Here is a 26,908-nt window from a genome sequence, read left to right as displayed (position 1 = left end):
TCTGTGGCACAACCTTTTAAGAGACTAAAAGAGTAATTCATGCTGATGATAAAGTGAGAACACAAAATGGATGTGACCTATGGTTGGCCATCCATGCGAGGTCAAATGAAAGATAAGGATCCCAGGAGCAAATTTCCATGTGTGCCACAGGTCACAACAACACACCCCCTTTCATTGTCATACAGCATGTTATACACTGACTCCAGAAAAGGATTCTGTATAATGATGTGCTATCCAATCTGAGCAGGGATTATCCCCCACCGTTTAACCTGCAACCTTATACATGTACAGAAGAGGGAGGGGTGGTGTCACCTTTTTAGCCAACATAACGGAATAGTGCCAGGTCAAAGTAAATAAATACTGTAGCGTTGTATCACGGAAGAAAACATTAAACATCATTGTTATGAATAGGTTCTGCATTTGCATCTAATGTTACCACCTCTACAGTGTAGTTGATAGCAAATAAGTAGGGGTGATAGCTTTTTTTACATTTCGACGAACATCTGATATTCTAGGCCAATTTTTTTAAGGTTCTACTCTTTCTTAGGTCAAATTAATATTTGAGAAGAGCGTAGAACTCTATAAAGCTCTAAGTTCAAATGACAAAAAAGGTATCACCTACTGTAGTACTAATTTATTTTGCACTATGGCCACTGGACTAACACGGCCACTTCTATGTAATTCACAATTAGGGAACATGAAAAAGACACAAATCTCCCACAAAATCCATAAACTAATCAATATGTCCTGGGCTAAAATGTTTAACAACATTACTCTAAACCTTTAGGGTTATCGGCGCTCGATCGGCGTTAATTGCTTTACAAGTCAAGGGCTCCAATATCCCTTTTTGGAACTTTGTGAATTCTGGCGACAGAAGAATTATGTTACATTTGCTTTGAGATTGTTGGGGGATTACTCATACTTTCAAAATGGAGTTCAGTACTTAAAACCTCGGGCTGAATATCTTAAATGATTGCAGTAAATATTCACTCTTCTCATACAGATCTTATAAATTCTTCTACTGTTTTAAAAAAGTACTGAACGTCACCTTAAAAAAAAATGGAAATAATGTTTACGGTTAGTATGTATGATAAATGATAGATCATAAGTAGCTCCTAGGATGATGTTAAAAACTCCAAACAAAATTAAACATAAATCTTTAATTAGAATTTAGTTTCGAAGGCTTGCCAACTAAGGAACTTTCTTATTAAACTTACCCTCAACCTGGTGCTTTAGGTTTTTGTGGTCTATCTCAGTCTCCTTCCTTTTTAAGAGCCAACAAAGCACATAAAATAATAATCCAACTGCTTCATTATTAGAGATATTTATACAGCCAAAATGCCATCTGTTTTAATATTAATGGTGTTTGGTAGGTACGAGGTGCTGTATTAGAAGCATTGATAATTGAAAGAAGTGTAGGGTACAAGTTGTACTGGAAATATAAAAGAGCAGGTTTGTTGGGGGTTGTGTGACCTGTGAATAGGACAGTGTGATACTGTAGGTATTCATACTGTGGATGCAGCTGTATCTTTTGAACATTTTCAAGAACTTAATGCCCATACTTAAAATATAATAACTCAATTAATGCTATTCATTTATCAAATTGCATTAGTAGTAACAGTGAACTCTTTCACTCGTGTTTTGGTTTTAAAATTATTGTGTGTGTGTTCTGGAATCTGGAGGTTGTTTTGGCTCTAAAAATGTCTTGTCCTTTGCTTCTGGTTTTTGCAAAAAAAAAAACAGATTTGTTTGCTTTTATGTTTGGGTTTTATCAAATGATAGAAAAACCTTAAGGTATTTTTTAAGATTTAAGATGTTTTTTTTCTTCCTTTCATTAATCTGGTGCACGTTCCTATTGGGATCCTCTCACACTCCTAGATTTTATTTTGTCGACACCTTAAATTCACACTGACATTCTGTAATGAAACAGACTTACTAGTGTGTTACAGACAAACAAATATATTTATAAATAAAATATAAATCCAAAGTTTAAGAGAATTGTGACAAATTTATAGTACACACACACACACACACACACACACACACACACACACACACACACACACACACACACACACACACACACACACACACACACACACACACACACACACACACACACACACACACACACACATATACTGTAAAACACAGTTGTTGTCAATTACACTATTGTGAGTAAGAGGGGAGATAGATGTACCGTACACTTTGTGTCACAGAATATATAATGTGATATATTTATATGCTATATATTAACAGTATAGTATATAACACAATGCATCAAAGTAAGATTAGCGATCTCCATAATACAGTACATGACAAAAGTAGATAAATACAAAAATTTGTCTCAGAATAGCTACTGCATAGCATGGCCACTTTGGGTTAATTATTACATTTCAATTTACATCACATAGATATATCAATCACTATGAAGTCGGAACTGCTACAATTGCATCTTTTTGTAATGCTTTCCCCTGTTTTGGTAATATCATAAGAGATACTTTGGGAATAATATTGCATTGACCATGTAGCTCATTTGAAAGTACTGAAGAACCATACGCTTTTAATAAACAATTAGAAAGTTGGAAACGTTTCCATAGTCTATTTACTGTAAATACGTTTTAGACGTATAAAACCAGGACATTCTCATAGGACAAGCAGGGTGCATTGTATGCTAAGTATTAGCCATTATAGAAGAAAGAAAAATAGACACTGCAGTACTCATACAAAGGAATATAACTTTTACAAGCCCATTAAATCATTTTAAGCACACATACTGTAGCACAGGAATCTATTTTTGTCACCAGGATCAGGAATTGATTTCCATTTCAGAACCAACAGAGGTGAGTAAAACCAATTCAATAATGTTGTGCAAGCGTCATAAATCATTGCATTGCTACAGTTGTGAAAAAATCCAAGATGGTAGCCAGAACTGCAGAAGCATACTGTACGAAGAAGCTGATTTGGGAGCAAAATATCTCAAACCACGTAAAATATGCTTTAAAAAAAAAAAAGTACTCAAAAGGCAAAATGGTTTATGTACCAAGGCAAAACTATTTTTCAACCATTTTGTTCTCAAAATCTATTGATCTGAGTTTCTTGACCAGCAAGACCAAAGATAAAGCTTTTCTAACTGTAGAAGTAAATTGAATTTATCTAAAAAGCAAAGTTTAATAGAGATGATGCATTGTGCAAGTTATGCTTTATATGAGTTCAATTGTTTTCTATTTATGACTCAGCTTAACCACTGCTTTGCTGTAAACAGATTGCAGGAATATCTCTTCTAAGGTATTACAGTTGTAATTTATATAAGGCTTTGTATTTAATAACAAACAGAATTGATGCAGTGCACAGCCAAGCAAGTCAGGGTCAAAAAATTCTATGTAAAAATACTTTTAATAAACGGACATGGCTAAAAAAAAGAGAGTTACCGGAGACACTCCTACGCATTTCGCACCTTGTGGTGCTTTATCAAAGAGTACCAAACAATCCCCAGCTTCACTCTTATGTACCCTCCGGTGTTTCCGATTTTGCATGCAAAACGTCATGACGCCACATGTGTGCGCCGTCCAAGCGCACAAAACATCAGACGTACTGCGCAATGTAAGCGGAGTCTGTGGGTAGAAGGGAATCCCTAGCAACCCAAGGATACAGCGCAAAATACAACCAGAAGCCACATTCTAAGGAGGGGGTAGGCAATACCAAAACATGTATCCCATAAACACTTTTAACCATATTCCTAAAAAAAACCTATACACCCAGGAAACACACAACAAATATGAAAAACATAGAAGAAAGAGAATAGAATAATACAAACATATATATATATTCTAAACCAAATGTGCCTCCTTTGTAATTATAAAATCACAGGAATAAATTCAAGCAAACTCATCAAAATATAAATACAAGTAATTTGGTAAATATAAATAATAATTTATAAATAATAAATAACCTATAAATAGAAACGTATAACAATTCTATATAGATGCTAACAATGCTAACAAAAGGACAGAATATATATACAATACATATAAATCCAGATGATGAAACCCTAAAGTTTTTTTTTTAAAGAGATAAATAAGAATAATAGTGTTAGTTAGATTTGAAATACTCTTTTCTATCTTAGAGCCTTATCATCTTTTGATACTATTAATATCCAGCCTATTGCAAATAAAATGTTTTTTTGACAAATCAAATAATGAACCCCACAATGTCATCCATAAAAGCAAGAAAGAAAGGGAGGAACAGTGTGTGTGTGTGTGTGTGTGTTTGTTGGTGGGGGGGGGGTGGGTGTGTGTGGGTGTGGGTGTGTGGTTGGGTGGGTGGGGTGTGTGGTGGAGTGGGGTGTGTGGGGGAGATATTGGGGGGAGGGGAGATGTACATCTATGAAATCCAGAAATTAAAAGGATTGATTACGTATAAAATGTTGTTTATTTTATAAATGTCCATTTATAAAACAGGTAATATGACAAACCTCAAAGTTGTCCTTAGAAACCATAAGGACAATGGAAAGCAAATTTTAAATGCATATTTATCAGATATAGAAACAGTTACCAAGTATATTCTTAAACATTCAGAAGCATATAATGATTCACTAATCATCAATCATAAGCATGTGAAGGGCCACAAGAAAACATGACCTCTAATAATTTATCTCAACCTGAAACATGACTTAGATTCCACTCAATATTCATGCCCCTAGGGAAGAGGGTTTTCAGAGTGAATATCCAGAATGCCTACCTACGGTCCAGTAAATTGAGTTTGTCTCCACCTCGTTCCTCATGATAATTCTCTCAATTCCCAAGAAGGAAAAGTTATCGATACTGCCCTGATTATATTCTGTAAAATGTTTCGACACTGGACACTTGAAGAGATCCTTTTTCCTTATGAGTCTAAGGTGTTCCATGACCATTATTTTCAAAGCTCTCGTTGTTTTCCCTGTATAACTTTTCCCAAAGCCACACAATAAGAGATATATGACATCTTCTGTATTGCAGTTGATAAACTTATGTATCTGAAATTTCCTGCAGGGGGGCATAAGAAACTAAACAAGAGAAAGGTTTCATACATGGGCATAGTTTACACACCCCACATCTATAAGATCCCATTTTCAGAAGGAGTACAAATATAACTAGGTGATATGTAGGCAGCAATTGTTTTGACCATCTGAAAACAAATCTAGGTCCTGATTCCTCAAATTTATGGAGATTCGTATCCATGGGGAGCCAATCCCAATGTCTGTGTATGATGGTATTCACCTGATCACAATAACTATTAAATTGAGAAATAAATATACTGTAATGACCCCTTCCCTAGCTGATGTTTTTCTATTTCCCAATCTGTTGTATTTTCTTGTTTTGTTCTTCTTGTTATTTTTTACAGAGTACTTCCCATCAGACTATAGACCTGATTTGTATTTAATAATTAATGATAGTAATATGATATAATACTGACAGTTGTAGGCAGAATAAGTACTTGTCCCATAGAGTTTACAATACTTTTTGTCCCTGAGGCACTGGGAGACTGAGTGACTTGCCCCAGGAGAGCCATCACTGGGACTCAAACCATGCTCCTCCAAGGTGATGGAAGGGTGATGATTTGGGCTTGAGTTATTGATAATGATACAGTAACAATAGCCTCTAAAAGCTAGTAAGCCCTAAAAAGGGGATACATATAGTTACAAATATATGTCATAGATATAAGTTAAAGCTACTGTAAAGTAACTGAGATAGTTACTGTGGGGGAAATATATCTTCTGACCCCCCAAACAATTATCAAATGGTCACTCCCAGTCTTTAGCTCCTCATAAATGTTGGCTCCACAATACAGATGTACAGTAGGAAAGGATAGAAGAAATAGCGCATGACCACTCGTATGTATACAATTTATTATGATAAAAAAGGGTAAGTATTGTACGTACAGAAAATGTAAAGTTAAAAAACATATAGAACAAGTACCTAGTCTGTCTGCGAAATCCAGCAGAAAGTCTATGGTTAAATAACTGTCTCCCAGGATAGAAACCTCTCCTAATACACACTCTGATGGTGCAAGCTGAAGAGCCGGAGAAGCACCGCAAACATCTGACTTGCACCGAGCGGTGAGATCCCTCGAGTGGTGCGATGACACACGTTGATGATCTCAGATAATCTTTGGGCCAACGGGAAAGACAGTGCACCATTCTGCGCTGAACTCTCACAAAGAGAAGAACTTGGTATAGTTCTAATGTTGCAGTGCAAACTTACTCCAAGAATAGGGCATAATAAGTATAGAACAAACTTTGGCAATTTAGGCAATGGATCCTACGCGTTTTGTGGTGACTCTTCAAACCCCTTCATCAGGGTTAAACAACTAATTGAAAAAGCTCAACTTATGTACAATCAAACAGCATCCTGATTGGCCACCAGTCACCAGCATAATGCTGACACGTGAAGCAGCACAGCTAAGAAGGCCGGCAACCAACAAGGGTCCCGGAGAAAGGCCCACAGGAGAAATAACAGTACATATTGATGTAGCAATGGTATATATTCTATTTTTATTCAAAACATATGTACTTGATAACATCTATATTAAAAGAAATCCAACATGACTATACAGTCAAAACATCAATATATGTTGGTTACATATTGTAAGTAGGTAGATATATATCATAGGTGTAATATATCCACATACATAGTTAATACAACAATTAAGAGAGACAATTTGTTCCCTGGTGTAGATTAGAGACAGATGGAACAGTGACTTGCCCCAGGAGAGGTATCACTGGGACTCAAACCATGTTCCCTAGCTTCAGATGGAATACTTATATAAAATATAGTGGGCTAATTGTCCCTGTATGTCTAACCAGACATTAATATTTATGGCTTGGAATATATAAGAATGAAAACAAGGCGAGTAGCAAGAAACTGATCTGAAATTTCCTGCAGGGGGGCATAAGAAACTAAACAAGAGAAAGGTTTCATACATGGCACAGTTTACACACCCCACATCTATAAGATCCCTTGGGGGGAAAAGTGGATACATTTTCAGAAGGAGTACAAATATAACTAGGTGATATGTAGGCAGCAATTGTTTTGACCATCTGAAAACAAATCTAGGTCCTGATTCCACAAATTTATGGAGATTCGTATCCATGGGGAGCCAATCCCAATGTCTGTGTATGATGGTATTCACTTGATCACTATACCTATTAAATTGAGAAATAAATATACTGTAATGACCCCTTCCCTAGCTGATGTTTTTCTATTTCCCAATCTGTTGTATTTTCTTGTTTTGTTCTTCTTGTTATTTTTTACAGAGTACTTCCCATCAGACTATAGACCTGATTTGTATTTAATAATTAATGATAGTAATATGATATAATACTGACAGTTGTAGGCAGAATAAGTCCTTGTCCCATAGAGTTTACAATACTTTTTGTCCCTGAGGCACTGGGAGACTGAGTGACTTGCCCCAGGAGAGCCATAACTGGGACTCAAACCATGCTCCTCCACGGTGATGGAAGGGTGATGATTTGGGCTTGAGTTATTGATAATGATACAGTAACAATAGCCTCTAAAAGCTAGTAAGCCCTAAAAAGGGGATAAATATAGTTATAAATATATGTCATAGATATAAGTTAAAGCTACTGTAAAGTAACTGAGATAGTTACTGTGGGGGAAATATATCTTCTGACCCCCAAACAATTATCAAATAGTCACTCCCAGTCTTTACCTCCTCATAAATGTGGGCTCCACAATACAGATGTACAGTAGGAAAGGATAGAAGAAATAGCGCATGACCACTCGTATGTATACAATTTATTATGATAAAAAAGGGTAAGTATTGTACGTACAGAAAATGTAAAGTTAAAAAACATATAGAACAAGTACCTAGTCTGTCTGCGATATCCAGCAGAAAGTCTATGGTTAAATAACTGTCTCCCAGGATAGAAACCTCTCCTAATACACACTCTGATGGTGCAAGCTGAAGAGCCGGAGAAGCACCGCAAACGTCTGACTTGTACCGAGCGGTAAGATCCCTCGAGTGGTGCGATGACACACGTTGATGATCTCAGATAATCTTTGGGCCAACGGGAAAGACAGTGCACCATTCTGCACTGAACTCTCACAAAGAGAAGAACTTGGTATAGTTCTAATGTTGCAGTGCAAACTTACTCCAAGAATAGGGCATAATAAGTATAGAACAAACTTTGGCAATTTAGGCAATGGATCCTACGCGTTTTGTGGTGACTCTTCAAACCCCTTCATCAGGGTGAAACAACTAATTGAAAAAGCTCAACTTATGTACAATCAAACAGCATCCTGATTGGCCACCAGTCACCAGCATAATGCTGACACGTGAAGCAGCACAGCTAAGAAGGCCAGCAACCAACAAGGGTCCCGGAGAAAGGCCCACAGGAGAAATAACAGTACATATTGATGTAGCAATGGTATATATTCTATATTTATATTCAAAACATATGTATTTTAAAACATCTATATTAAAAGAAATCCAACATGACTATACAGTCAAAACATCAATATATGTTGGTTACATATTGTAAGTAGGTAGATATATATCACAGGTGTAATATATCCACATACATAGTTAATACAACAATTAAGAGAGACAATTTGTTCCCTGGTGTAGATTATAGACAGATGGAACAGTGACTTGCCCCAGGAGAGGCATCACTGGGACTCAAACCATGCTCCCTAGCTTCAGATGGAATACTTATATAAAATATAGTGGGCTAATTGTCCCTGTATGTCTAACCAGACATTAATATTTATGGCTTGGAATATATAAGAATGAAAACAAGGCGAATATCAAGAAACTGATAATTGTAAACATGTTCTCTACATTGATTTTGAGGTCAAAATAATTTGAAAATTGAGTATTAAATCCCCTAGTTGACATACGTGACTTCCATACATCAATACAATATTCATTCCAAACAGATATAAAAGAAACAGTGATAGAGAGAGACACAATATCAATGTCCTCATTTAGATTTCTTATCTAAAAATTCAGTAACTCTCACATTTGGACAAAGCTTTGATCCGATCACCCCCTGTTGTATTAACTATGATGGTGCATTCTCCCTCCCGTTGACCCAAAGAATATGTGATGTCATCAACGTATGTCATTACACCACTCAATGGATCTCACTGCAAGTGTAACCTTTGCATCCTTCTCTAGCCCTTCAGCTGATCCCGTCAGAGTGTGTATCGGGAGAAGTTGGTACCCTGGGAGAAGGTCATTTACCTGTGGGCTTTCTGCTGAATATCACAGGCAGGCTGAGTCTTTGTTCTATGTGCATTTTACCTTTACATTTTCTGTACGTGAAATACTTATCTTTTTCTAGTAGAATACATTTTATACATAGTGTGGTCGTGGGCTCTCTATTTCTTCTATCCATTAATAAATTAAACCTATACCATTATATAATGCAATTTTAGGCTGATTGATATACTGTGAAATTGCATTTGGTTTTTTTGTACCTTAATGACAATGAAGTGCTCATGTTACATACTGTATAGACAACTTTGCTGAAGCAACGTCTTAAAATGCCAAAAAAAATTAGCTTCCCCCGGACATCGCTGCAGATGGTTCATTATATCCAAATCGAACCACTGACAGCGATGATGCCAAAATGCCAGGAGAAGTTGTGACTAAGGGCCGTTCTATACAGCATGCGGCCGTGCGGCCGCACGTTCCTATGCGAACTCACATGCACGTGCCGCATGCTTTCCGTGTATATAGAGCCGGGAGCTGCAGGTAAGTGTATATGCATGTATGTGCGTGTATATGCATGTATATGCGTGTATGTGCGTGTATATGCATGTATATGCGTGTATGTGCGTGTATATGCATGTATATGCGTGTATGTACGTGTATATGCATGTATATGCATGTATGTGCGTGTATATGCATGTATATGCGTGTATGTGCGTGCATATGCATGTATATGCGTGTATGTGTTGTGTGACTGTAAGTGTAAGGGAGTGTAAGTAAGATTTTTTTAAATTAAAAAAAAAGTTTAATAATTTTTTTTTTGTGTGTGCATTTATTTACCCCGCCCCCCCCCACCGCCCCCCCCCCCCCCCCCCCCCCCCACACACACACACACACACACACACACACACACACACACACACACACACACACACACACACATCCATACAAACACGCATACACGCATACATACATACACACATACACACACATATATACCTTTGAGCGCAGGCAGCGGCGCGAAAAGATGAATTTCTTCATCTTCGCCGCTGTCTGTCTGCTCCCCAGTCCCTGCCGTGCGCGCGCGAGGCACATCTATAGAAAGGCTGACTAGCGTCAGCCAACTAAAAATCCGCGCGCACGGCATAGCACATGCCCGGCACTATAGAACGTGCCTTAGATACCGCAACTTTCCCGGCTGAAACAAAGTTAGGTCTGACTATCTGTATGCAGTTGTATATTTATAAATATATGTTTAAATACAGTATTTCAGGGCTAATGCAGTGACAACTCTGCGGTAGCTGTAAGATACTGAAAGGAGAAGTTAGATGCACATTACCTAAACATACATTTATCTGCATCTGTGACAAACTAAATAAACTAGTTAAATAAGTGTCTTACATTTAAAGTTAGAGGAGTTTACCCCCTGTCAGACTTGGAGAAATGTGACTGCAGCTGTACCGTCTTCCCAACAATTAGCTGACACAAGTGGAGCAAAAGTGGCGAATATTACTTAGAGACGCATATGCTCAGCTCGTTATACAGTATATACGCAGCCCCCATCACTCATGCTGCCTGTATGGTTTATAACGTAATCATTTATTTCCTTTAGCATTTGTAAAAACATTGGTTTTCATTGTCTTGCTTTACATACAGTACCTGGTTGGAAGGCTGCTAAGTACACTGGCTTTTAGAAGTTCTAATTATTGATTTCTATTAAACAATGACTGTGCTGTGATTGTATATTGATTGAAAGTTTTATTGATGCCATTTGTAAAGAACGATGTCTTTAATAATAGGTGTTATTTTATGTAAAACAATATAAATGCAGTCTATACAAATACTGTACCTAACTAAACATACATTACAACTCATGACTGATTTGTGGGTTGCAATACTTACTGCATTACCTAGGTAAGGTGGCCTGCCAAATACTACTGTAGCAAATAAATGCAAATAGAGCAGATAACTATGCTTATAGTATTGAACACTTAAATTACGATGAAACAGGCCATTTAAATTTATATTATAAGTATAACCTTTTTCTACTGGTTCTGAAATTAAGGACCATGGGGAGAAGAGTTGAAATGGGGAGATAAAATATTGTTTTTTAAATATTCTTTCAAAGACCTTGGTAATTTGGGGTACTTTCGGATATGCCTATATATTGTATATCTATAGTATAATGTCTAGGAATCATCAAATCCCAGTAAATTTGGGTTAAGCTCACACTTATATTAAAATTGATATAGCGATGTCATAATTAACTCCACTGATACAGATGCAGCGGCCGTTATTCGAACATATCACGGAGCCGTTTTCGTGTGCGCTGCTGTACTCCACGCAGCCAATCACGCGGTTGCTTTGTTTGAATTTCATGGATCCCGATTTCTTTGGGTGCAATTCTTCGCGTTTCCGTGGCAGAAATGAATGAATTGTAATGTGTACAGTACTGTGCTACTGTGTCAATTTGCAGGTGTTTAAAAACCAGAACACTAAAATGCAATTTTCTACACTCGATAAAACACGAGTCAACATGCGGCAATGACGCGCCATGACATGGGTATTCCAAGGTATACAGCACGTGAAATGTTTGAATAACGGCCGCTGCATCTGTAGGTGTTAATTACCATTAGAAAAGTAATGGAGGATTAACCACACTCCCCCTGGGGGCCCTAATCACCCTCCACTGGGTACCGACTGTAATCCCAATACTCCTCTCCTCCATGCTTCCTCTCACCACATAGGAGTTTGTGGTTGGGGAAGAAGTAAGATAATGCAGAGATAGATCTGTGAGAGCTGGGAAATGTGTGAAGATAGAAATCCTTCAATACATCGGAAATATTTTACCTAAGATCAATAACAGAGCAGCTGTAACATCAGCTAATGGCAGCAAATTGCTGACACCCTTTTGGCTGCCATCAAAGGTTGTTGCCTTTGCTGCAGCTCAGGTATTGTTTCTCAGTGTCTAAGGTGAAGAGAAAATAGTTGAGCAGTGTAACAGGGAATTAACCCCGTTCTCAACGAGGCTTCACTAGAAGGCCTCAGTGGTCTGAGGTCTTGCAGCTAAAAACAACCAGTCTCCACCTGGTTAATCAGACCAGTGTACAAGCCTCCTGCTGTGAACTAACCAGGAGACTCTTGAGCACACAGGATGACTGTGTGCTGATTTCAAGACACCAAGGGAACAGACCTCTCTTCCAGGGTGCAGCAAACCTAGGAACCTACCAGAGGCTGGCCCCTCAATGAACACCCATCCATCCAGACCCAGGGACTGACCTGAAAGGACCACCTGCTTTGAGGTACTTTGGGGTGATAGGCTGGTAAGGGGCTTTAACTTTCAGCCTTGCAGACAGGAACTGGGGAAGTGAGTTAGCCCTTACACAGGGATAGGTTGTTTGTGTATTTGGTTACTACTCTGTTTACAGAGACAGGCTAAATAAAGCCATGTTTTAATTCCCCCCAAACTGTCTCTCTGTGTGCACCTCTGCACATGTCTCCTACAAGCAGTAAACATACTCAGCAGCAGAGATGCAGAGGGGAGGTGCTGAAGATATCCAGGTCTTTGAAGTTGTGCCTATCTTTTCCTCATAATGTTAACTGTGTCATTGGAATATAATGAGATTGGTGTCTAGAATTCCAATTTTTATAAATAGTTTGCAGACATAAACTATAACGACATAGGGATAATTATTACCAATCTTATAACTCACATTACATTAAAGTTATTAAGATTAGGCATGTGTGATATTATTATGCACCTGGTTGTCTCCTACAACATTGGTTTGTTAATAACTTCTTATGTTCAGGGCCTTCCTCTTACAGTATTGCCAACCATTTATGTCAGTAGTACTCACCCTTGTATTGTCTTGTTTAGTCAGTGTGCATCTCATTTTCTGCAGCGCTCAGTATGGACATGTGCAAAATGTTTCCCAGAGTTTGGGAACCAGGCAAAATATGTTCTTTTTTCCCCCACTATTTATTTGACATAAATCTGCAAGCTTTGCCTAAAAAAATTGCCAATTATTAAAACTCAATGTCACCTGGCCATTTATATACAGTACTGACGTTTTCTGCCATTTTTGCAAAACTTCCTGAAATGATGGTGAAAGTTTGAATAAATTGGTGTAATTCTGGTGAAATTAGAGAAATGTGTGAAATTCACTCAACTTTAAACAATGTGAACTTTTGCAAAAGATTTGCGAAAAAAGTGAAACAGAATATTAACATTTTTTCTAGCACTTTTGAAGACGTTTGTACATCTCTACTGAGTAAGTCTGTAGTGCTACTGGATTTTGGATAATTTGGATAATTAGGAATGAATACTGTGCCCACAACTGTACAGTGCACAGCTAAAAAAAACAAAACTCAGCTACCTCATACAGTACAATTACCTTACAGATACCAATGTGCAATATGTTTTGCTTTGTTGCGTATACAGTAAATCCCTGTGCACAGCAGCACGTAGAACAAACATTCCCTAGTCTGTGTGCTCCCACAATGCAGCTTTGTCTATGGTCATTGGTATGTATGTCATATAGTATAGTGTCCTCTCCAGGATGTGACTGGACTCTTTCTCTAGATTAGGATGAGAAGCTGAAGGCCGGCTCTGTCAAGGGCATTCATGTGATCCACATTTCTGTAAGTCTGCATAGATAGGCAGAGACTGATCACCTAAGAAATAGAGGACTTACGGGCACCCATAACTCAGGCAGTTGAAATCCATATTCATGCAAACTGTAACTCTTTTAAAGATACTGACAAACAATTGAAAACACTTTTCAGGGACATTTGCAATGAAAATGCAGGAGATCACTTTAGCTTCCCATGACATGCATTTGGATGAGAACAAAAATATACATTTCCACAAATTATGAGGGAGTATTCCAGATACATTGGGGGCATTGGCTATTAAATAATAAATGGTGGTTACTCTTGAAAATTCACGAGTAACCATTCTAATTGCAATGATCTATGTACTGTATATGTTGGATCTGACTGCCCAGTCCTGACATGTTAACGAATGCAATAACGGCTGAAACATCTGTATAGAAAGGATATGTATCCCCTTTGCTGTTAGAGGGGTTAAGTAAACTATTTTGAAAAGATAAAGGGAAGAGCATTAAAGGACAAATTCATGTCCACCTTATCTTCTTCCTTTCACTGTACTGTAATAAGATCATATAGTGAAGAAGCTCAGGTTTAATATACATTGCAGTGAGTAAAAGCAGTATTTTGACAGGGTTTCCGGAGTGTTAGCATGCATTTTCATGTTTTGCCAAGATCATTATATCCGAGAAGCAAATATATTTTATGTTTAACCTCTGCCCACTTTTCCTTGCAACTGCTTTCAGTCTATGCTTAAATTGTCCTGAAATTGCAAAACATTAAAAGGAAAACTGAAAAATTGCAGTAGATTAACTTATCATATAACAATCTGATTCTTAAACATCTGTTATTTATACTATAGCTGCTTTTTTCCTTCAGCATATAAAAATGTGTTTGACTGTGTGACAGGCAAGGGCATGTATTCTCTTACTCCCTTTGCAATATTTTCCACGTTTAATGAACACCTCATATTATCCTACAGATGTAATAAGCGTAAGGCTGAGTCCCCGTTGGCCGCTGCTGCGTGTGCTACGACGTGCGCGGCGGGAACTATACCCGCTCCTCTATGGTGCCGGGCCCATTAGCTGCCTGCATGTGCATGTAGAAATCGCGATGCACGACCACATTTTGTAAAATACAAGGATTTTCTCTTTTCTTGTGGCGACGGAGCGCTGGCCACGTCACGACGGCGGCTCAGCCCGTGAGGGCGAACCAGCCGCGTGTTGTCATAGCCGCTTTCCACGAAGCCCCCCCCCCTCTCCTGCTCTTCTCCTGCAGCTCAACCACAGACCGCAGCTTTCACCCAGCAGTGAACACTGGGGCCGTAGCCTTATGGTATGTGGCCTTATGGTATGTGGCCTTATGGTATGTGGCCTTATGGTACGCTGCCACACATGTATTTGCGACTCCAGAGGTCATGGCACCAAAGGATTAATGCTGTGGAGGGTCCATTTCAGAAGCATGGACCCCCAACATTTCAGTTGTGGCAGGCCCTGTCCCAGGCGCCGCAGACTTTTGCTTGCTCTTCCGCGGCATCGAGGCTCTAAGTCTTTCTACATCTGTATGAAGCTTGGTTCTGAGGTGCCTGTGACATGGCCTTTCCCTGGTTTTAAAATGCAGCGCACCTAAAGTCTGTCTGTAGCTGATGAGGCCATCAAGGAGCTGGTTAATTGCAGCTAGAGTCAAGTAACCTATCTCCACCTGGCTCATCAAGCAGGGTTAAAAGTGTGCTGCACAAACTGCACATGGTTCTCTAGCACAGAAGACTGTGATGCCATAGGAACAGATCACTCCAGCCCCAAAGTACTGTGCTGCCAGGGAGAGATCCCAGTGAACCAGACCCACTATTCTTGGCGCAGCATACCCTGGAACCCGCCAGGGGGTGCACCCCATGGGCACCAACCTATCCCAGGACCGATATAAAGAACCCCATAATTACAGATACCTCTTTGGACTTTAGGGTCAGAGGTTGGTAAGAGGCCTAGCCTCCTAGCCCTGCAGATAGGGACTGGGAAGTGAGAGTTAGGCCTTACCAAGGGATAGGCCTGTTTTGTTTATTTTGCATGCTGACAAAAAGCTGGAATGTTTAAAGCCGCGGGCTAAATAATAGACAATGTTGTTTTCCCTCACATTCACCTGCCTGGTTATCGCTCTGTACATGTCTCCAACAGTGCTGTTTTGGCTTTTTCTTCTTTAGGGCTAGAGTTTGGGGTTGGGAGTTATTTCTTAAACTGGGGCAAAAACTGAATTAAATCAGATTTATCTAAGAAAAAAACTCAAACAGCTTTCCATGGTATTCCTTTTCTTTGATAAATATGATGATATTTCTACTGGGTTTTCTCCAGTTTTGTTGCTAGGAAACTTTAGCAAAAAAAACCTCTATTTATTAAGTAAAAAAATGGTAATATTGACGGCAAAACAATCACAAAAGGGGGTCATTTATTAAACTCCTGGCTACAAAACGGGTGCAAAAACAGAAGATGATAGGTTAAGATATCATAAAAAAAAATTGGACTATTTATGGTTGGAGTTCCTTTTATTTATTTTCTGGACACTTAGTTCACATAGTTTTTCTATGTTCACTTAGTATAATTAGGCGCCAAATGTCCTTTTTTTTATGTCATTGGTTAGATTTGTATCAATCTTTTTTCAGGCTGCCTATCTTTCACATTTGAAAGTATTTCTTTTGTAAGCACTTAATTATATTTTAAGCACATTTTTCTTTTTTGCAGGTTGATTTATTAATTTAAAGTAGTGATCAGCATGTCCACTGATACCATTATTATTTCAACAGTGCAGTACTGTTATGATCCTTCCGTCTCTCATACTAGAAGTTCAGGATGAAATTATAATAAATGAACAGAGTCACTGTCAGGTATGGTAAGCGTTAGAAAATGTGTTTAATTGTCAGAAAATAAACAAACCATACAACGAGAATGGGATTCGAACCCATGCGTGCAGAGCACAATGGATTAGCAGTCCATCACCTTAACCACTCGGCCATCTCTGTTTAATCTGCTGGAACAGAGCCTATTTCACAATGTACTAAAGTCCATATTTTTTTTTGTTTGCTTATTTAGAGCATTTAAAAAGAAAAAGTATAGAAGGAAATGGAGGGGGATACAGAACATAAAAATGAAGGGATATGGGGAGGTGGAAAGGAGGACATAGTATACCGTCCCATTAAGGAAAGACCATAAACAGGAAAGCCTTGTCCATGTCAGGGAGACTAACTAAACAGAACAGGCCCAGACTAACTGACTGGTAAACTCTGCTAATTTCCACTCTAAACAATACAGCATACAGTACAGTACATCTGTAATCAACATTACAGTCCTTGTCTGAGGTGCTGACAATGAGTTTTGAGGTAATCCCTCTCCGTCTTGCAGATAGTCCAGTCCTGTTTCCTTAGCAGGCTTTTGAACTTGGTCACAGACAAGCCCAACATCCTCGCAGGCATGTTAAGCTTCTTGGAGCACCCGGTGAGCATCCTTGCATGTTGGGTAAAGACTCACCTCTTGAAGACTGCCCTTTAAATATCTTCAATCAGGATTTGGTTGAAACTCCCTAGGAGAGCTGCAAGCAGGGGGTGGTCTCCTGGGCCTGCAAGAGTGAGGGAGTTTAACCCTTCACTCCCTCACACATGCCATGCAATAGTAACTGATTACTATGTTAGTAGCTTTGAAGAAGTAGACTTGGCCACTTTGTATCAATGTAGTTGCTTACAATATTCCATAACTAAATCTTGACCTTACATGTTAAAAACTACTAAAAACTAATAAAATGTCATTTTTTTAAATCTATTTCTTTTATTTAACATCTTCAGCATAATTATTTATTTAGGGAAAATTGGTCAAATGTACACAAAATGTATCATGGGTATTTTGGATCAAGAGACTACAGATGTAGCAGACATTATTCCACCTGTTAAGGCAATGAGTTGCGTTAATGTTGCTGCGTTAGTGCTAGTGCGTTATTTACCGGTAGTGCTATTTAATACAAAGGGCAAGGACATCAGCCGTGTTATTTAACGGATTATTTTGTGCATTAACTTGCGTTAATGGGGTAATGAATGTCTGCTGCATTTGTAATTTGAATTTCAATATGACTAAAATTATAAAATAGTTTTAGAATGATATCTTAAATATCAGTAAGCTAATAACATTATTAATTTAACTAAAGCAGTCCTGTCTCCTACACGGCTCACACTGTTCCACAATTCTATACATATGTCTCTCTGAGCTACGGTGAACAATCAGAAATTCTAGTCTGAGTTTCTAGATGCCTCTTCTCTAGGACTGGTTAAACAATGTGGTTTGATTGCTAATGTTCTGGACTATAAATAGTTTTGAGATGTTGGGAGGTAAATTTTCTAGCTTGAAGCTTTTCCAACATCTGTGCCATGTTCTTTATGTTAGTGACCTTTACTACAGTATATCTCAAACTAGCAGGCATGTTAGGGCTATATAACAGTGCCATTGAGAAGGAAGATTGGACACTAGCAGCACAGGGTGTCCAAGGAGGTTATTCATTAATCAGTTTTAAACAAAACCCATGTCATTATATGCAATCGTTTTCACAAGGAAATTTGGAACACAAAGCCTATTGTTTTCCCACCCAGAGCTTTCTCAGCTTCTTTATTGTAATATTTGATTTTCGAGGAGGATGAGGATGTATAAACTGCGATGACCCGCACTATCAGAATTGATAGGTAACGTTTCACAGATTTGTATCGCCTTCTGCAGACAAGCAATAACTGTAGATAATTTGTAGCTTAGCTGGCCTCTTTGACAACACAAAACAAAGCAACACAAGCAATACACAAACTGCGCTGTATCTCATGCAGGACAACACGGATTAGAAACTAGTGATATTTGTAACAGAATGAATATATTTTTGAAAGTCACTTACATTTACAACGAGGATAAACAGTGTTACTTGTTCATCTCCACCTCAATAATAAACGAATCCCCGTTTCCTTTAAAAAGACCTATTAAGAATGTGGATTATAAACAGAACATAAAGCAGAGACTTAGCCCCACACAGCAGTACAGTGCAGTACTAATTTACAAACATTTTAGGGCAAACTTTCAAAATGACTTGTTAGCACTTTTCTGTTTTCTGTGTTTCTTTTTTTAGCCTCATTTATCCCAGTTTTAACAAATGAAACATAACGCTTCAGTATTTCAATTAGAAAGGACTAAATAAGACTGAGATTGCGGGCCATATTGGGGTCCAATCATTCACTGAATTGGTCATAAGATGTCTTAAAGCAATGTAAGTTTTCTCATACCTTCGCACGGCTTCATAAATATGGCCCTAAAGATTTGAGAGTGCCTTCTTTAACCCCGAGTATTCTGTAGGGTTAGTGTGATGTCACCATCCCTCCCAATATAACAACTCTATGGAAGTGAGTTATTTATGTTGCAATATTATGTGTTTGCCGCATTCATTTTTGTTAATACAAGAAAGAATTGCAGAATTGTAGCACGCCTAACCCTATTCCAGTATTGCATAGATTAGCTTCAATATACTTATCTTTAATGACGAGGCCACTGAGTTAGGCTTTGGTCTCGCTGCGGCCGGCGGTGCTCGCGGCCACGCGACCGCCGGCCACTAGCTGCTTGCCCCTGTTTTTGATGTCCCCGCTGGCTCCTTCCGGCGTGGCTGACTGCGTGCTGTGACGCGTCAGCCAGCCAGAGCTACAAGGAGCTTGTGGTTTCGGCGAGTGCCGCGTCACGTGGCATGCAAGGGAACCAATCACGGATTGGATCCCAGCAGCCAATCCGATTCCCCCCCCCTGCTCCGATCCCCCCCGTTCCATTCACTCCCCCCCCATTCCGATTTCCCCCCTCTGCTCCGATTCCCCTCCGATCCCCCCCCGTCCGATTTCCCCACTTGCTCCGATTCACCCCCCCCGCGTGTATTTGCCTGTGTGTGTTTGAGTACGTGAGTGCCTGTGAGTGTGTGAGTGAAGGGGAGCAGGGAAGGAGCTGCGGGAGGGAAGCTGTGTGTGTAGGGGGGACGGACGAACGGACAGACCCTCCGCTCAAACCACGCCCCCTCCCGCTCCAGCTCCCGCTCGATACAGACCGCAGGTAGAGGTCGATTGCCTTTCAGCGCGCTGCCTGTCTGCAGTGCGGGTGCGCTGACTGAGGCAGCGGGGCCTTAGCCTAAGGGACAAGGGAAAGTCTGAGGTAATAAGTGGGTATGTTGGTGTTTTTAATGCTATCCTTGTTAGAGGTAAAGATCATGCTGTATTGTGTTATGCTCACAGCAAAATGTCTTCACTTTAAACCCCCCATTATCTTTCATATCTTTTTCTTTAGCACCTTGTTTACTGAAATAACTAGGTGAGAAAATATATTAACAGCTCCTATCTCCTCTTTCACCTGACCAGCGTTCACCTTCAAGCATTGGATGTTAAGTTGCAGCCATTGTATTCAAGCACATGCAAAGCAAATGGCTAAAGGAATAAGCATGGCCCCAAGATGCATTCTACCATTCAGATCTGATAATGTAATATGGCTGCATAATAAAAAGCCTTCTTTCATGCTTAACATCAAAGATTGAGCCACCTGTTCTGAAGCAGGGATATCCATAAAAACCGGCCTGATGGTGGCCCTTGATGACTGAATGTGAGACTCCTACTTTAGAGTCTTCAGCTTTAGGGGGATTACCTAGTAGCTGCAAGAAGTGCACATCTGTCCGGAAATGGGCCCCTTTGCTTGGATATGCATGTCCCTGCATTCTGTAAGCTCATCTTACACATCCGAATTGTGCAAGAAAGGCTTTTTTTATACTGTATAGAAGTGGCCTCATTCCGGCTTTGCAAATCCAAGCAGAATGACAAAAAAATGTGCGAACTCGCTTGGCGACGTTAATTCAAAAAAAGGTGAAACCACTTCAAATAACAAACATAATTTTTTCTTGGTTGGGAAGATAACCTCAATAGATAAATAATTGCATCATTACAAGTCACACATCCTATTTCAGCTCTGCTGAGCATGCACTTAAGTAATATGCCAAATGAACTATTCTATTGTAATTTCTGCCCATCTACAGTACTGTCTAACTCCTGATATGCATTGCTTAAAACATAGTAACCCCTATACTGTATAATTACTATTATACACAAATACATTCAGATGAACTACACTGGCCACATGGCATGCCTGATTGTCTCAATCAATGGCTAGTGGTTTGATTGAAAGGCACATGACCCAAATATCTGCCTCTATAAACCCCCATTTTAAATAGCTTAATTTTTATTAACACAATTTGAAGACATGGAACCCAATGAATGATCAATGATTTACATCATTGGGAACGGTCTCTCTTCAGATAATAATGCATTTTTGGGGGGAGTTTGTGATACCTCTTTAGCAGGGGTTCTCACTTCAGTCATCAAACCCCCCAACAGGACAGGTTTTCAAGATATTCCTGCTTGAGTACAGGTGGCTCAATCAGAGGCTCAGTCGGAGACTGATTGAGCTACCTGTGCTGAAGCAGGGACTGATTGAGCCACCTGTGCTGAAGCTGGAATAGTAGATAGGATTGGTCAGAGATGACCAAGAGAAAGCGTTCCCATAGGTTGCACTCAACTAAATTAATAACTCTGAGTGATAGTATATGTACACAGATAAATCAACTATATTAAACCATATGGGTATAGGAGGTTAAAATACAAAACAAAAAATTATTTATTACTTATTATTTATTACTTAATTTATACTTATTACATACACAAAAAGGTAAATCATTTACCTTTTGTGTATGTATAAGTATAAATTAAGTAATAAATAATTTTTTGTTTTGTATTTTAACCTCCTATACCCATATGGTTTAATATAGTTGATTTATCTGTGTACATATACTATCACTCAGAGTTATTAATTTAGTTGAGTGCAACCTATGGGAACGCTTTCTCTTGGTCATCTCTGACCAATCCTATCTACTAGTTCACAGTTCCATGCACCGCTTTTTACTTTGGTATAGATTATTAAGGTGAGCAGTGTTCTTTCCATTCCCTACTTCTGAAGCTGGAATATCCTGAAATTCTTACCTGTTTGGGGGGGTCAAGAAGTATATTGAGCTGTATTATTTGTCAAAATATGGCGCATACAACTATATATAGTTATTGTATATTGCAGCTTGCTATGAAGAAGTTGCAAAGCACATCTTTGGATGGTTTACATGCTCTATTTAAATGTAAGCTAAAATGTATTTATTATTTAATGCTATTAGTGAAGGAAGCCCTTTTTCTTAAAATGTAATGTGATATTTTGGGCCAATTGGGGTGGAGATAACTAATTACTTCAATGACCTATTTCATTTTGTTTGTCATGTTCATTTTTCTGACACACTTTAGGGCTTAATAAGATTTGGATTTTATCAGCATATTTGTTATCTCAAAATATGAAGCACTTTATACTTTGGAAATAAAATAATTCACTAAATATTATACACATTCAAATTATTTTCAGAAGTTTTGTTTTAATCATGTTATTTTCAATATGGAAAATTATGTTAATTCTGCTTGAAACCAAAATAAAGTGCAATCCACACAGATTGCCTGTTTAACCGTGCAAAATGTTATATTAAAAGACGAGATTTTATTTGTGTTACAGCATACAGCTAATTGTCAAATGTTATTCTGCTACTTCTAAGCATGTCAAGCCTCGCGGTTCTACAAGGGCAAACCCTCAGCTCTTAGAATACCCCCCTAATGTCAGCCAGTGAAATCACATTTGTTAAATAACTAGACAAAGTCCAGGTACATCTAAAGCATTGTTGCATATTTTAGAAGAGATTGAATTATCAGATTAAAATGTCAGAGGGCAACGCACTTAGCTGAAATATCTATTTATGCCATAACTTAAATGGGAAATACTTTAAATATGTATATCAAAACTCCCTAACACTTACTACTGTTTCCATATTATCAGTGGTGAAAGTAGATTTTTTTTATCCCCCCTCCCCTTGTTCACAACTCCTCGTTCCCACCCTCCTCTATTCCCTCCCTTCCCTCCATGTATTTCTCACTCAGTGAACCCCCTCTCACTCAATCCCGCTTCCTCACTCGTTTGCCCCCCCCAAACACACAATCTACCCTCCCCCGATACCCATACGATTCCCCCTACAATAACACTCCCAAACAATACACACACTAATACCTCCCACAATATTAAACACCAAACAATACACACAAAATTATAATACCCGCCAGCAATATAAAATTCCACCACACAATATACTGCCCCCCTCCAAAACACACACACACACACACACACACACACACACACACACACACACACACACACACACACAATATAATACCCCCACACAAAATATACACTTTACCCACCCCCCACAAAATAAAATAAAAACAATAATACACACACATTTACCTTGGGGAAGTTGGGCTTAGCTCCCGGCGCAAGCGAGAGGCCCACAGCAGCAGGGAACTCCCTGTCTGTAACAGTCGTGCTCACCACAAACCTGGACCGGACCGCGGGGCTGAGGTGGGGATGAGAACACACCGACCTTAGAACACAAAGCCGGATCCGGGTTGCAAATTCCGTGGTCAAACGTAGCCGGGGTCAGGATTGGAGACAGCAGCGTAGTCCATAGGCAAGCCGGAGTCGAGGTAGGTGGCACAGGAGCAGGGTCGAGGTACATGCAAAGTTCGGCAACGGGAAAACTTCAGTGAAGACGCTTCAGCGTAGGTGGTGCAGCGCGATGGGGAAAAGACAGGAGACACAGGAACACAAAGCTTCAGTACAGGGACTTCAGCACAGGAACAATCTCCACTTGGAGGAGGCAGGAACCAGAAGCCTCAGTGCTGGGAATCCAGCACTTCAGCACGGGAAAGCAGGATAAAGCTGAGGGGGAAAAGAGCGAAGGCACAAGAAGTAACAAAAAGAATTGTGCTAATCCTAAAACAATAATACCAATAGGGACAAAATTATGCTGAGAAAAGAAAATTGGGGCAGCCAGGTAAGGACTGGTAGATCCAGCACCAGAAGGAGCACAACAAAAACAAATACAGACCAGCGCCCAAACAGTGAATGAAATGTCCAATGAGTCCAAAGTACAGTATAGTCCAGGTGTGGGCAACCTATTTTTCAATGTAGCCACAGGTGTGGCGAATTAGAAGTGAAAATAGCCACACAATGTACAAATTGAGGCATTATGTTGCACATGCGAACATTTTAAACACACACTGTTTGAACAAGTTTATAAATTCTCAGTTCCGTTCTATAGTGTGTGCGCGCCCGTGCGAACGCGCGTGCACGTGACGCATGCTTCTTGTGTGTATGCTGTGAGCGAGTGAGGTACTGTGTGTATGTATATGCGTGTGTGTGCGTGTGTGTGTTATAAATACGTTTGAAATAAATAAAGAAATGCTTTAATAAATTATTTATTAACATTGTACGTACACACACACACACACACACACACACACACACACACACACGCGCACACACACACACACACACACACACATTTCAGTGGTGGTAGTGGCGTAAAATCTTTATTTTCCTCATCTTTCCCCCTGTCGGCCGGTTCCACGCTCCCTGCCCTAACCTCAGCCAACTATAAGTGCCACGCGCACGCACGGCACAGCAAGCGCACGCCCTCAGACCGCAAACCCCCTCATCCTCTCACCCCCCTTTATGCCACCACTACCCTCCTCCTCATCATCATCTCCTCACCCCCTCATCATCACCATCTCATTTAACCCCCCTCATCACCATCTCATTTAACCCCCCTCATCACCATCTCATTTAACTCCCCCTCATCATCTTCCCCAGCACCCTTGATCTCCCCCATCATCAAGCACCCCCTCTCCCACCCAGTGGAGGGATTCAACATTTTTAGTAAAAGATTATCTCCCACCAGGGGGGGGGGGGAAGAGAGATGTTTTATGTTTATGTATTATATTTATGTTTTAAAAAAAATGTTTTTATTCAGTTGAACAGGAGTGCGTGTGGGGGGGGGGGGGGGGGTAAAGACCAGAGCCCCTCTCACATCACTCCCAGCCCACCCACCCCCCCCCACACATCTCTCCCAGCCCCCTCACATCTCACCCAGCCCCCTCACATCTCACCCAGCCCCCCTCCCATCTCTCACAGCCCCCCTCCCATCTCACAGCCCCCCTCCCATCTCTCACAGCCCCCCTCCCATCTCTCACAGCCCCCTCCCATCTCTCACAGCCCCCCTCCCATCTCTCACAGCCCCCTCCCATCTCTCACAGCCCCCTCACATCTCTCACAGCCCCCCTCCCATCTCTCACAGCCCCCTCACATTTCACCCAGCCCCTCACATCTCTCCCATCTCCCCTCAAATCTCTCCCTTACCCCCTCATATCTCTCCCAGTCCTCCCATCCATGCCTACCTTGTCCGGTAGTAGAATCTCTTTAGTCAGAGCAGGAGCAGCACGGAGAGAGGAGCCGTGAGATAGCAGCAGACAGGAAGTTCCGGGTCAGGCTGCTAGATGGCGCACCTCCCCTGCAGTCCTGCTTTGACTCTCACAAGTAATTATGTTACCGGCTCATACTTTCAGCCCGGTGCCACATACCGCATACAGGGATGCACAGGGAGATACAGGGAAACGGAGGGATGGAGGAATGGAGAGAGATGCAGGGAGATACAGGGAAATGGGAGGGAAGCGGGGAGAGAGATGCAGGGAAACAGAGGGAGGGCTGTACGGAGGAAGATACAGGAAAACATAGGGAGGCGCAGGGTGAGATGCAGAGAAACAGAGGGAGGGAGGCACAGAGAGAGACGCAGGGAGATACAGGGAAATGGAGGGTGGGAGGCGCGGAGAGAGATGCAGGGAAACAGGGAGGGAAGTGTGGAGAGAGATGCAGGGAGACAGAGGGAGGGAGGCGCGGAGAGTAATGCAGGGAAACAGAGGGAGGGAGATGCAGGGAGACAGAGGGAGGGAGGCGCGGAGAGAAATGCAGGAAAACAGAGGGAGGGAGGCGCGGAGAGTAATGCAGGGAAACAGAGGGAGGGAGATGCAGGGAGATACAGAGGGAGGGAGGCGCGGAGAGAGATGCAGGGAAACGGAGGAGACGCGGAGAGAGATGCAGGGAAACAGAGGGAGGGAGGGGGGAGAGAGATGCATGGAAATAGAGGGAGGGAGAGAAATGCATTGAGATGCAAGGAAACAGCGGGAGGGAGGCATGGAGACACAGGGAGATGAAGGGAAACAGAGGAAGGGAGGAGGGAGAGAGATGCAGGGATATGCAGGGAAACAGGGAGGGAGGCACGGAGAGAGATGCAGGTAGATGCAGGGAAACAAAGGGAGGGAAGCACAGAGAGAAACAGGCAGAGACATTAGGAGATGGAGAGAGGGGTGGGGAGAGTTAGATTTGTACCTTTATGCAGTACTGGCACTTATTGCTTTACCAGTACTGTAAACTGGACCGGCCTACTTTCACCTCTGCATATTATTATCATTATACTGCATAGTGGGAGATAAAGAAAAATGGGGGGAGGTGCGGAGAGAGATGCAGGGAGATACAGGGAAATGGGGGTAGGTGCGGAGAGAGATACAGGGAGATACAGAGAAACGGGGGAGGCACGGAGAGAGACGCTTGGAGATACAGGGAACCAGAGGGAGGGATGTGCAGGGAGATACAGGGAAACGGAGGGATGGAGGCATGGAGAGAGATGCAGGGAGAAACAAACGGGGGGAGATACAGGGAAATGGGAGGGAGACGTGGTGAGAGACGCTTGGAGATACAGGGAACCAGAGGGCGGGATGCGCAGGGAGATACAGGGAAATGGAGGGATGGAGGCATGGAGAGAGATGCAGGGAAATACAAGGAAATGGGGGGAGCACGAAGAGAGATATAGGGAAATGGGTGGGAGGTGTTGAGAGAGGTGCAGGGAAAAAAAATGGGAGGTGCAGGGAAATAGAGGGAGGGAGGCGCGGAGAGAGATGCAGGGAAACAGAGGGAGGGAAGCACGGAGAGAGATGCAGGTAGATGCAGGGAAACAGAGGGAGGGAAGCACAGAGTAAACAGGCTGAGACATTAGGAGATGGAGAGAGAGGTAGGTAGAGTTAGAT

General features: G+C 40.8%; 1 protein-coding gene and 1 long non-coding RNA gene across 6 annotated transcripts in view; one reads left to right on the top strand and one right to left on the bottom strand.

Annotated features, from left to right (window-relative positions):
* Positions 1-26,908, top strand: part of LRFN2 (leucine rich repeat and fibronectin type III domain containing 2) — a 584,899-nt gene that overhangs the window by 46,140 nt on the left and 511,851 nt on the right. The gene's annotated exons all lie outside the window — the stretch shown is intronic.
* Positions 16,824-25,305, bottom strand: LOC142491903 (uncharacterized). Its single transcript, XR_012800578.1, has 4 exons — positions 25,226-25,305; positions 23,235-23,708; positions 18,736-18,814; positions 16,824-17,427 (listed from the first exon to the last, which is right to left on the bottom strand). It is a non-coding gene; the product is annotated as an uncharacterized LOC142491903 (long non-coding RNA).

Source organism: Ascaphus truei, chromosome 4 (assembly GCF_040206685.1).
Source record: "Ascaphus truei isolate aAscTru1 chromosome 4, aAscTru1.hap1, whole genome shotgun sequence".
Lineage (NCBI taxonomy): Eukaryota > Metazoa > Chordata > Amphibia > Anura > Ascaphidae > Ascaphus > Ascaphus truei.
This window is presented reverse-complemented; position numbering and strand designations above follow the sequence as displayed.